Below are 12835 nucleotides of genomic sequence, written 5' to 3' on the forward strand. Positions count from 1 at the left end.
ACACTAATCGTGGCAAGTATAGCAGAATGTGTATAATTGTTAAATCACCATGTTGTACACCTGAAACTAATATCATATGTCAACTAGATTTCAATTTAAAAAGTTTTTAAAAGAATGTGAGGAACACCTTTCTCACTCTGATTGTAAGAAGAGGAGCGGTCAAGAGAGAGAAGTTACTGTGAGTTCCAGCTCCAGCCAGCTCCTGATAACTCTACGTGGAAATATATATATGTCAGAATGAGAAGACAGGCTCTGGGCCAAGGGCAGACTCATATTTTTATCCAGAGAATTTAAGATTGCAAAGGCTTTCTGATGGGAGTATTCTCAGAAGCTCCAAAGATTAATACCAATTGCAGCTAGTTTGAAAGAAAATTAATAATGCTGATTAAGCACAATAGCAACCTACATGTACTTACAGCTTTAAGATTTACAGGCTTTCAGTTAAATTATTACACTTGATCTTCAGAGAAACTTTAAAGACAGAGAACATATTATTATCCAGGTTCAAGTTAATGCTGTAAAATTTTATATCAATTCAGAAAAGCACTTTGAAGATCTAATACACTGACAAACATTGTTTGGCATTATTGGATAGAATTGGCTATGTTATCTGGATCTTTGTGATATTTGTGGAGACATCGCAGATCTCTCTGGTGAGCCGCAGGGCTGGTTCTACATGGTATTTCCATTCTCAGCCCCCTCTTCTGCTCAACAGCACTATCTCTGCCTGGCTAACCCACACCCTGCTGCTCTGTCTCTTGACTTACATTTTTGAGCTAAGAGTTCATGTTTGGTAGGTAGTTGCTTCTATTATAATAAAGTATTCATTAGAAAAATCACCAAAATTCATAGATCACATAAAATGATCTCTTGGTTGGCCACACCCAGGGAAAACCAGCCTGAAGACCCCAGATGGACAGCAGGACCCTGGCATGGTGACTGTCCCCTTGAAGGTCAGCGCAGGGCCTGGGAACAGTAGGGGATGTCCTCCAATACAGGGAATAATGTATATTCAACCTGCCTTCCAGGAATGCTGGGGACATAGCACCCTGGTAGCTATATACTGATATCATATGATAACATAAATATATCATCATATCACAAATGCATATGCATTATCATCATATAATATTAATAGTATCATCATTCTTATGAACGCCTTCTCTTTTTTCTCCTGGGCGTTTTTGGTCTCTGTGGAGGGGCTAAGCCTCATAGAAACGAAAAATGCTGTGCACAGATGAATATCAAGGGTCATGGAAGACTGGCAAGTGGGTCCTTGAGAAGGCCTCTGGGAATCTTTTTTCTGGGCAGCTTATCAGGGAGACCCTACTCACCGAGACCAACAGCCCAGGCCATCCTGCTGCTGGGAGATAATTTGACCTGTCTCCTTCAGCCTCCAGGGGCCCCTGCCTACTCTGAACCCCACTGCACTATCCAGCTTGTCACTGCACTAGAAGTGAATTGGTTTTGTCTCCCCTGATGGCCTGTGAACTCCAAGGAGTCCAGAACTGTGCCAAGGGCTGTGGAGGCGAATGGGTGTCATGGGAGGAGCAGCTGAGGAGGAGAGGGAAGGCTGGGTCTGTCCCTGCTCTGCTGGGCATACCTGTGGGCCCTCTGTGCCTCTCTTTCTCCAGCTTTAAAAGAGGGGAAATAAGCCTGCCTACCTCATAGAGCTTAGAGGTGCACTAGCCAGTATGGTGGCCACAAGACATGTGGAGCTATTGAGAACTTGAGGTATGGCTGGTCTGATTCAAGGAGTCTTCTAAGTATAAAATACCAGCTATCAAAGACTTAGTACCAAAAAATAAAGATAAATCTCAATAATTTTCTATGGATTACATGTTAAAATAATATTTTCAATATTGGATTAAATCCAATATATTATTAAAATTAATTTCACCTGTTTCTTTTTACTTTGTTTTTTTAAGTAGGCTCCATGCCTAGTAAGGAGCCCAACGTGGGGCTTGAACTCATGACCCTGAGATCGAGGCTTGAGCTGAGATCCAGAGTCAGATGTTTAGCCTACAAAGTCACCCAGGCACCCCTTTTTACTTATCCAAATGTGGCTACTAGAAATGCTACAATTACACACAGTCTCTCATTATACTTCTATGGAGCAGGGCTAATTTAGAAAATCAAGAAAGCACAGTAAAGAGCTATCCAGATGAACAGTTCTTATAACCTGATTTCTTCTGTTTCTTTCTCCTGCACCTCGCAGAACATAGGCACAGCCAGAAGGGCTTGAGAAGTCCCTAGCAGACATAAAAATGTTGGAATTTTTCAGCTAAAATGTCAGGTCATCCAAATCCACCTCCCCTCCCCCAATGATGAGGATGAAGACACTGAAACCAGAAGCAAATTAAGTGACATCCTCTGATGATCCACCAGCAAGACAACATAATCCTTTCCCCCAGGAGTTTTTAGACTTTTCTGTTCCAGAGGTCTCTCCTGAACATCTTTTCTACATTAGCTTTTACACTGATAACACTGCTTTGTTCTGCTGCTCACAGACTCCTTCTCCCATGTACTCTGCCCAGCTTTCCTTAGTGACTTAATAATAAGGGAGCTCTGGGCTCCCTGTACATACAAAGGCCCTTGGGTTTACTTTTACCAGGTAAAAGTTCCTGAATAGGAAAGCATCAAACCTAAGTGATGAAAAAAAAAACAAAAAAACAAAAATACAAAAAACAAAACCTAAGTGATGTCCCTCTTTCTGGACTTCAGGTTGCCAAGCTCTAAAATTGGCCCTGTCACCTCTCTACTTTGTATTTGGCCAAATCCCAGTGATGGAAGAAATATATTTGTCTTTTTGTAAATAAATTATCTGTCATAAATTTGCAAGGCCCACATTGCTAACTCTTTTTTTTAAGATTTTTTATTATTTTTAAGTAATCTCTACACCCAACCTAGGGCTCAAACTGACAACCCTGAGATCAAGAGTCACATGCTCCGTGCACCTGAGCCAGCCAGGCGCCCCCTACATTGCTACCTCTTAATGAAGAAGAAAAACAAGGGAATATTTTGGCACAAAGTCTTCATGATTCATCAGCCTTTGACAGCAGCAGTTGAGCACTGTAGGCATCTGAGGGTCTACACCATCCAGCCCACATTTTACAGATGAGAAGATCAAGGGCTCAGGGGAGGAGGGAAAGGGTCTGGCCCAAAGACCAGAAGCCAAGACTGCAAAACTCTGGAAGAGCACTTGGTTTGTACTCTACAATCACTTTGCTTAAAAATTACATTTATTTTGTATCACAAAGTAGCCCCCTTTAGAAATTTCTAAAAATACACAGTTATGGTTATAGTTATGGCTATAGTCCATAACTCAGTCTTCTCAACCAGAGATAATCCAATCAACTGCTTGCTGTCTTTACATGGTCGTTTTTCTACTCACGGGAACATTTTTTTTTTCTTTTACAAATGTGACACTACTACAAATTTGTGATTTCTTCTCCCTCGGAATAAATGGTAAACATTCTTCTAAGTGAAATATCCTTTACACAATTATTACATTCATTGATGACTCCACGGTATTCCCTTGAACAGATGTTTAATTATCTTTTAATTATTGGACACTGACTTTTTCTCGTTTTTATCTATTATAATAGTGCTATAATGGGAAGTCTTGCAGGGTTCTTTCATTTTTGCATACTTTCATGATCATTCACTTTTTAAGTTTTTTATATTGACAACTGCCCCTCAAAAGGATATAACTTTGCATTCTCTCAATGATACATGAGTATCCATTTCTCCAAACCTTATCTATGCTATAATGGGGGTTATTAGTTTTTCCTCCTTTCCAGTATCCTAGGTAAACTAAGCACCTACCCTTAAATTTTTATTTCTCTGCTTATTGCTAAAATTATGGGCCTCCCAGGTGGCTCACGGTTCTGCGCCGCCTTCAGCCCAGGGTGTGATCCTGGAAACCTGAGATCGGGTCCCACGTCAGGCTCCCTGCATGGAGCCTGCTTCTCCCTCTGCCTATGTCTCTGCCTCTCTCTGTGTGTGTCTCTCATGAGTGAATAAATAAACAAACAAACAAACAAACAAACATTGTTCCAAAAAAAATTAAATTAAATTAAATTAGGGATCCCTGGGTGGCTCAGAGGTTTGGCGCCTGCCTGTGGCCCGGGGCGTAATCCTGGAGTCCCGGGATTGAGTCCCACATCAGGCTTCCTGCAGGGAGCCTGCTTCTCCCTCTGCCTGTGTCTCTGCCTCTGTGTCTCTCATGAGTAAATAAATAAAATCTTTAAAAATTAATCAATTAATTAATTAAATTAAACATTGTTCATAGGTTTATTGACCTTCTTTCTTTTCTTAATATCTTCCTGGCCATCCACTTCCATTGCTCATTTTCAACTGTAGTCTGTTACCATTTTCTTCATTATTTTTTAAAAGTCGGCTCCATGCCCAATGGGGGGCTTGAACTTGAGATCAAAAGACCTGACATCCAGAGTCAAACATCTGGGACGCCTGGGTAGCTCAGCAGTTGAGTGTCTGCCTTTGGCTCAGGGCGTGATCCTGGAGAACTGAGATCAAGTCCCGCATTGGGCTCCCTGCAGGGACCCTGCTTTTCTCTCTGCCTATGTCTCTGCCTCTCTCTCTGTGTCTCTCATGAATAAATAAATAAAAGTTTTAGAAAAAAAAAAAGAGTCAGACACCCTACCAACTGAGCCACCCAGGCTCCCATTTCTTGACTATTTCTAATAGCTCCTTATATGTTAAGACTAATACCACAGCCAGACAAGGACACTACAAGAAAAGAAAATTACAGGTCAATATCCAGTACTACTCAGCCATGAAAAAAGTGAAATGTTATCATTTGCAACAACATGGATGGACCTTGAGGGGTTAAGTGAAATAGGTCAGACAGGGGATCCCTGGGTGGCTCAGCGGTTTCGCTCCTGCCTTTGGCCCAGGGTGCGGTCCTGGAGTCCCGGGATCGAGTCCCGTGTCGGGCTCCTGGTATGGAGCCTGCTTCTCCCTCTGCCTGTCTGTCTCTCTCTCTATCATAAAATAAAAATAAATCTTAAAAAAAAAAAGAAATAGGTCAGACAGAATAACACAAATGTGATCTCATTTATATGTGGAATCTAAAAAAAAAAAAAAAGCCAAGCTCATAGATACAGAAATCAAATTAGGGAGTGGATGGAGTAGGTGAAGGCAGTTAAAAAGTACAAACCTCCAGTTATAAAATAAATATGTCCTGGGGATGTAATGTACACAGCATGGTGATTGTAGTTAATAATACAGTATTACATATTTCAAAGTTACTAAGAGAGTAAATCTTAAAAGTTCTTAACACAAGAAAAAAATACTAGCAAAGCAAATTCCACAGAGCATATTAAAAAGATCATACATATACATCAATTATATCTCAATAAAGCTGAGGGGTGGGAAAGATTGTACACCAATCAAGTGGGATTTATCTCTGGGATGCAAAAATTGTTCAACATATGCAAATCGATAAACATGGTACACCACATTAACAGAATGAAGGGTAAAAAAACCTACAATCATCTCAGTAGATGAAGAAGAAGGACTTGACAAAACTGAATGTATTATCATGATAAAAGCTCTCATATTGAGTGTAGAAGGAATGTACCTCAACACAATAAAGGCCCTGTATGATAATCCATAGCTAAGATCATACTTGATTGTGAAAAGCTGAAAACTTTTCCTTAAGATCAGAAACAAGACAAGGATGCTCACTTGTATTCAACATAGTACTGAAAATCCTAGCCAGCAATTAGGCAAGGAACGGAAACAAAAGCATCCAAATCGAAAAGGAAGAAGTAAAATTGTCTTTTTATAGATGATGTGATTATATATATATATATATATATATGTGTGTGTGTGTGTGTATATACGTATATACATATATATACGTGTGTATATATATATATGATCAAGTTCATATATGATCTCAAGTTTATATATATATATATAACCCTAATGATTCCACCAAAATATTTAGAACCAATAAATTAATTCAGTAAAGTTGCAGGATACAAAATCAACATACAAAACTCAGTTGTGGGGCAGTCTGGGTGGCTCAGCAGTTTAGTGCCGCCTTCAGCCCAAGGCCTAATCCTGGAGACCTGGGATTGAGTCCCACTTTAGGCTCCCTGCATGGAGCCTGCTTCTCCCTCTGCCTCTCTTTCTCTCTCTCTCTCTCTCTCTGTGTGTGTGTCTCATGACTAAATAAATAAAAACTTAAAAAAAAACCCTCAGTTGTGTTTCTATACACTAACAATTAACTCTCTGAAAGAGAAATTAAGAAAATAATCCCATTTACAGTAGCGCAAAAAGAATATAAACACTTAGTAATAAATTTCACCAAGAAGGTGAAAGATCTTTACACTGAAAACTAAAAACTGATGATGAAAGAAATTGAAGAAGATACAAATAAATGGAAAGATATCCTGTGTTCATAGATTGGAAGGAGTAATATTGTTAACCTGTCCATACTACCCAAAATGATCTACAGATTTAATGCAATTCATATCAAAATTCCAATGGCATTTTTTACAAAAAAATAAAAAACCAATCCTAAAATTTGTATGGAGCCAGAAAGACTCCAAATAGCCAAAGCAATCTTAAGAAAGAAGAACAAAGCTAGGGATCCCTGGGTGGCGCAGCGGTTTGGCGCCTGCCTTTGGCCCAGGGCGCGATCCTGGAGATCCGGGATCGAATCCCACGTCGGGGCTCCCGGTGCATGGAGCCTGCTTCTCCCTCTGCCTGTGTCTCTGCCTCTCTCTCTCTCACTGTGTGCCTATCATGAATAAATAAAAAAAAAAATTAAAAAAAAAAAAAAAGAAGAACAAAGCTAGAAGCATCACATTTCTTGATTTCACTCTATATTACAAAACTAAAGTAATCAAAACAGTATGGTATTGGTAATAAAAATAAATTCATAGGCCAATGGAACAGAATACAAAGCCCAGATATAAAAAGGAAAAAAAAAAAAAAAAAAAAAAAAACAAAGCCCAGATATAAACCCAATATATGATTAATTAATGATCAATTCATTTTTAGTTGATTATAAGGTCAATTGTTTTTAACAGAGGTGCCAAGAATATATAATAGGGAAAGGGACTGTCTCTTCAACAGATGGTCCTGGGAAAACTGGATATTCACATGCAATGGAATGAAATTGGAACCTTATAATATATACAAAAATCAAACCAAAATAGGTTAAATATTTAAACATATGACCTAAAACTATAAAGCTTCTAAAAGTAAATATAGGGAATAAGCTCTCCAACACTGGTCTTGGCAATGATTTTTTTCGATGACACTAAAAGCACCGGCAACAAAAGCAAAATTATGGGACTACACCAAATTAAAAAACTTCTGCACAGCCAAAGAAACAATCAACAAAGTGGAAAGGCAATCTCCAGAACATGAGAAAAGCTTTACAAACCATATATCTGATAAGGGGTTAAGATCCAAAATATACAAAGAAGTCACAAGACTCAATAGTAATAACAATAGCCCAATTAAAAAATGGCCAAAGACATTGAATAGGCATACAAATGGCCAACATTTGTTGGTATATGAAAAGGTACTCAACAGTACTAATCATTAGAGAAATGCAAATCAAAACTGAGCCACAACAATATATCACCTTACTCCTGTTAGGACGGCTATTATTAAAAAAAAAAAGAAAGAAAGAAAGAAACAAGAGATACCGGGTGTTGGCAAGGTTATGGAGAAAAGGGAATACTTGTACACTGCTGGTGGGATGTCAACAGGTACAGCCATGATAGAAAACAGTATGGAGGTTCCTCAAAAAACTAAAAATAGAACTACCATATGATCCAGCAATTCCACTTCTTGGGTATATATCCAAAGGAAATTAAATCAGGGACGATTGGATGGTTCAGTCCATGGAGCATGCAATACCTGATCACAGGATTGTGAATTCCAGTCCCATGTTGGGTGTAGAGATTACTTAAAAATAAAATCTTTAGGGTGCCTGGGTGGCTTAGGTGACTGAACATCAGCCTTTGCCTCAGATAATGATCTCTGGGTCCTGGGATCAAGCCCAAGTCTAGCTCCCTGCTCTGCAGGGAGTCTGCTTCTCCCTCTGCCTCTCTCTCAGATCATTCTCTCTCTCTCCCTCCCTCTCTCTCTCAGTAAATGAATAAATAATTTTTAAAAATCTTAAAGGGGTGGCTAGGTATCTCAGTTAAGTGTCAGACTCTTGACTTCTGCTCAAGTCACAATCTCAGGGTTGTGGGATCTGCACTCAGCAGAGAGTCTGCCTGAGATTCTCTCTCTCCTCCTCTGTCTGCCCCTCCCCCCCAAAATAAATAAGTAAATCTTTTAAAAATACAAAAATTTAGGGCAGCCCGGGTGGCTCAGTGGTTTAGCGCCACCTTCAGCCCAGGGCCTGATCCTGGAGACCCGGGATCGAGTCCCACGTCGGGCTCCCTGCATGGAGCCTGCTTCTCCCTCTGCCTGTGTCTCTGCCTCTCTCTCTCTGTGTGTATGTCTCTCATGAATAAATAAAAAAAATATTTAAAAATAAAAAATAAAATAAGAATATGAAAATTTAAAAATAAAATGAAATCTTAAAAAAAAAAAAAAAGGAAATGAAATCAGCATCTCAAAGAGATATCTGCACTGCAAAGTTCATTGCAATACTATTCACAATAGCCAAGATATGGAAACAACCAATATCAGTTGATGGATGAATAAAAGAATTCTAATAGATATCTTATGATATATATTTTTATTTCATTATATTATATATACTATAATGGAATATGACTTAGCCTTAAAAAAGGAGAGAAATTCTGCCATTTGCAATAACATGGATGAACTTGGAGAACACAGCTAGTCACAGAAAGACAAATATTGCAGGATATCACTTATATGTAGAATTTAAAATTATCAAATTTGAGGGCAGCTGGGTGGCTTAGTCAGTTAAGCAGCTTCCTTTGGTTTGAGTCATGATCCCAGGGTCCTGCATCAGGCTTTCTGCTCAGTGGGGAGCCTACTTCTCCCTCTCCTTCTGCCTGCCACTCCATCTGCTTATGTGCTCTCTGTCAAATGAATAAATGATCTTTCAAAATAAAAATAAATAGGGATCCCTGGGTGGCGCAGCGGTTTGGCGCCTGCCTTTGGCCCAGGGCGTGATCCTGGAGACCCGGGATCGAATCCCACATCAGACTCCCAGTGCATGGAGCCTGCTTCTCCCTCTGTCTGTGTCTCTGCCTCTCTCTCTCTCTCTCTCTCTCTCTCTGTGACTATCATAAATAAATAAAAAAAAACAAAATAAAAATAAATAAAATCATCAAATTTGGAGAAACACTTAAGAAATGATGTTTTCCAAATAATCCAATTTAAAAGTAGGCAGAAGACATGAACAGAAATTTCTCCAAAGAAGACATGCAGATGGCCAACACACGAAAAGATGTTCATCACTTACAATCAGGGGAATGCAAATCAAAACTACAATGAGATATCATCTCATACCTGTCAGAATGGCTAGAATCAAAAACACAAGAAACAACAGGTTTTGGTGAGAATGTGAAGAAAGGGGAACCCTTGTGCACGGAGAAAGGGGAAACTTCATGCACTGTTGGTGGGAACGCAAGCTTATATAGCCATTGTGAAAACAGCATGGAGGTTCCTCAAGGAGTTAAACATAGAACTACCCTACCATCCAGCAACTACACTTCTAGGTTCTAGCCAAAGAATACAAAAACAATAATTCAAAAAGATACATGCACCCTTATGTTTATAGCAGCATTATTTACATTAGCCAAATTATGGAAGCTGCCCATGTGTCCATCAATTGATGAATGGATAAAAAAAAGGAGTGAGATTGGGACATCTGGGTGGCTCAGCAATTGAGCACCTACCTTCAGCCCAGGGCGTGATCCTGGAGTCCCAGGATCAAGTCCCACATTGGGCTCCCTGCGTGGAGCCTGCTTCTCTCTCTGCCTGTGTCTCTACCTCTCTGTGTGTCTCTCATGAATAAATAAATAAAATCTTAAAAAAAAAAAAAAAGATGAGGGCAGCCCTGGTGGCTCAGCAGTTTAGCACCTGCCTTCAGCCCAGGGTGTGATCCTGGAGACCCCGGATCGAATCCCACGTCAGGCTCCCTCATGGAGCCTGCTTCTCCCTCTGCCTGCTTCTCCCTCCGCCTGTGTCTCTGCCTCTCTGTGTGTCTTTCATGAATAAATAAATAAAAATTTTTAAAAAGGATGAGATATACATAATGGAATATATGTATATATAATGTGTATATATGTACATATATATGTATAGATAGATATATATACATATAATGGAATATATATATTGAAATATAATGGAATATTATTATATTACATAATGGAATATTATTCAGCCATAAAAAGAATGAAATACTGCCATTTGCAACAACACAGAGCTAAAGAGTATAATGCTAAGCAAGTCAGTCAGAGAAAGACGAATACTCTGATTTCACTCATATGTGGAATTTAAAAAATAAAACAAATAAGCAAAGGGAAAAGAGACAAATCAAGAAACAGATTCTTTTTTTTTCAGATTTTTATTATTTATTCATGAGAGACACAGAGAGACAAGCAGAGACACAGGCAGAGGGAGAAGCAGGCTCCACGCAGAAAGCCCAATCAATGCAGGACTTGATCCCAGGACTCCAGGACCACGCCCTGGGCCAAAGGCAGGCACTAAACCGCTGAGCCACCCAGGCGTCCCCAGACTCTTTTTTTTTTTTTTTTTAAGATTTTATTTATTTATTCATGAGAGACGCAGAGGGAGAAGCAGGCTCCCTCTGAGGAGTTTGATGCAGGACTCAACCCAGGACCCCGGGATCACAACCTGAGCCAAAGGCAGACGCTCAACCACTGAGCCACCCAGGTGCCCATGGAGTTGTTGAATCACTATATTGTACACCTGAAACTAATATAATACTGTATGTTAACTGTAATTAAAATTAAAACTTAAAAAAGAAAAAGAAATGCATTTCTTTGTCAAATGTATGAGGCTCATAGCTTCACTTAGCATAATGAATATTCTTATTGGAGTTTTGCATTATCATTTCTAGACAATAATAAATCAATTATGAAAAAATTGTTTTCCAGGGACTAGGTAGTGGAGAGGTCGGGGATGTTGGTCATAGGGAAAAACTTTAAGTTATAAGATGAATACATTCTAGAAAACTAAGGTAGAGAATGATAACTATGGTTAGTAAGTTTTTATATTTGAAATTTGCTAAGAGAATAGATCTTAAGTGTGTTCATCACATATACACACATGCACACAAATTTTAACTATGTGAAGTAACAGATATGTTAATTGTGTTGTGTTGATCATTATCATCACTTCTATCAAAACACCACATTGTATCTTTTTTTTTTTTTTTTTAAGATTTTATTTGGGGATCCCTGGGTGGCGCAGCGGTTTGGCGTCTGCCTTTGGCCCAGGGCGCGATCCTGGAGATCCAGGATCGAATCCCACGTCAGGCTCCCGGTGCATGGAGCCTGCTTCTCTCTCTCTCTCTCTCTCTCTCTCTGTGTGTGTGACTATCATAAATAAATAAAAAAATTAAAAAAAAAAAAAAGATTTTATTTGAAAGAGAGAAAGCACAAGAGAGGGAGAAGAAGCAGACTCTCCCACTGAGCAGGGAGCCCAATGTGGGGCTCAATCTCAGGAATTTGAGACCATGACCTGAACTGAAGGCAAATGCTCAACCTGACTGAGCCACCCAGGCACCCCCACATCGTGCACCTTAAGGACATACAATTTTTTAGTGTCAATCATACCTCAATATATGGGATCCCTGGGTGGCGCAGTGGTTTGGCGCCTGCCTTTGGCCCAGGGCGCGATCCTGGAGACCCGGGATCGAATCCCATATCGGGCTCCTGGTGCATGGAGCCTGCTTCTCCCTCTGCCTGTGTCTCTGCACCTCTCTCTCTCTCTCTATCATAAATAAATAAAAATTAAAAAAAAAATCATACCTCAATATAGCTGGAAAAAAGTCATTGCAAAATGATGTTTGACTAATCTCTTTCAATGTTTTTATTTTTTATTTATTTATGATAGTCACAGAGAGAGAAAGAGAGAGAGGCAGAGACATAGGCAGAGGGAGAAGCAGGCTCCATGCACCGGGAGCCCGATGTGGGATTCAATCCCGGGTCTCCAGGATCGCGCTCTGGGCCAAAGGCAGGCGCCAAACCGCTGCGCCACCCAAGGATCCCATCTCTTTCAATGTTAATAAAATCCTCCCAATATGAAAAAATAAATATATTAATCCTTTGTCACACATGTTGCAACTCTTGTAGGTATTTTTTAAATTGTCTTTATGGTGTTTTGTCATGATTAGAGTTAAATCTATTGATATTTCCTTCCTTGTTTCTGATTGTATGGTTCAAAAAGTCTCTACACTATAAGGATAAATATCTAGGTCTTTTTCTAAGTTTTATTAAAGGTCTTATTAAAGATTCTACTTATTAAAATGTATTTATCTAACCTGAAATTATTTCTATTGTGATATGATTCAGAATCTAACTCCATTTCCTTTTCCTGAATGGCTAGCCAATTCTTCCAGTTATCTCATTTATCCCAAGGTTTCTTGAAAGTGGCATTCTTGGTATTTGGGGCCAGAAACTTCTTTGATGCAGGGTTACCTGCACATTGTAAAATATTTAGCAGCATCCTCAACCTCTATCAAATTCCAGGATCATTTCTCCAGGTATGACAACCAAAAATGTCTCCAGACACTGCAAAGTATCCCCTGGGAGACAAAATCACCCCCAGTTGATAACTACTGATTTATTGTTTCCCCCAGTGATTTGAAATACTCCTTTTACATTGG

The sequence above is a fragment of the Canis lupus genome, chromosome 12 (genome assembly GCF_048164855.1).
Source record: "Canis lupus baileyi chromosome 12, mCanLup2.hap1, whole genome shotgun sequence".
Classification (NCBI taxonomy): domain Eukaryota; kingdom Metazoa; phylum Chordata; class Mammalia; order Carnivora; family Canidae; genus Canis; species Canis lupus.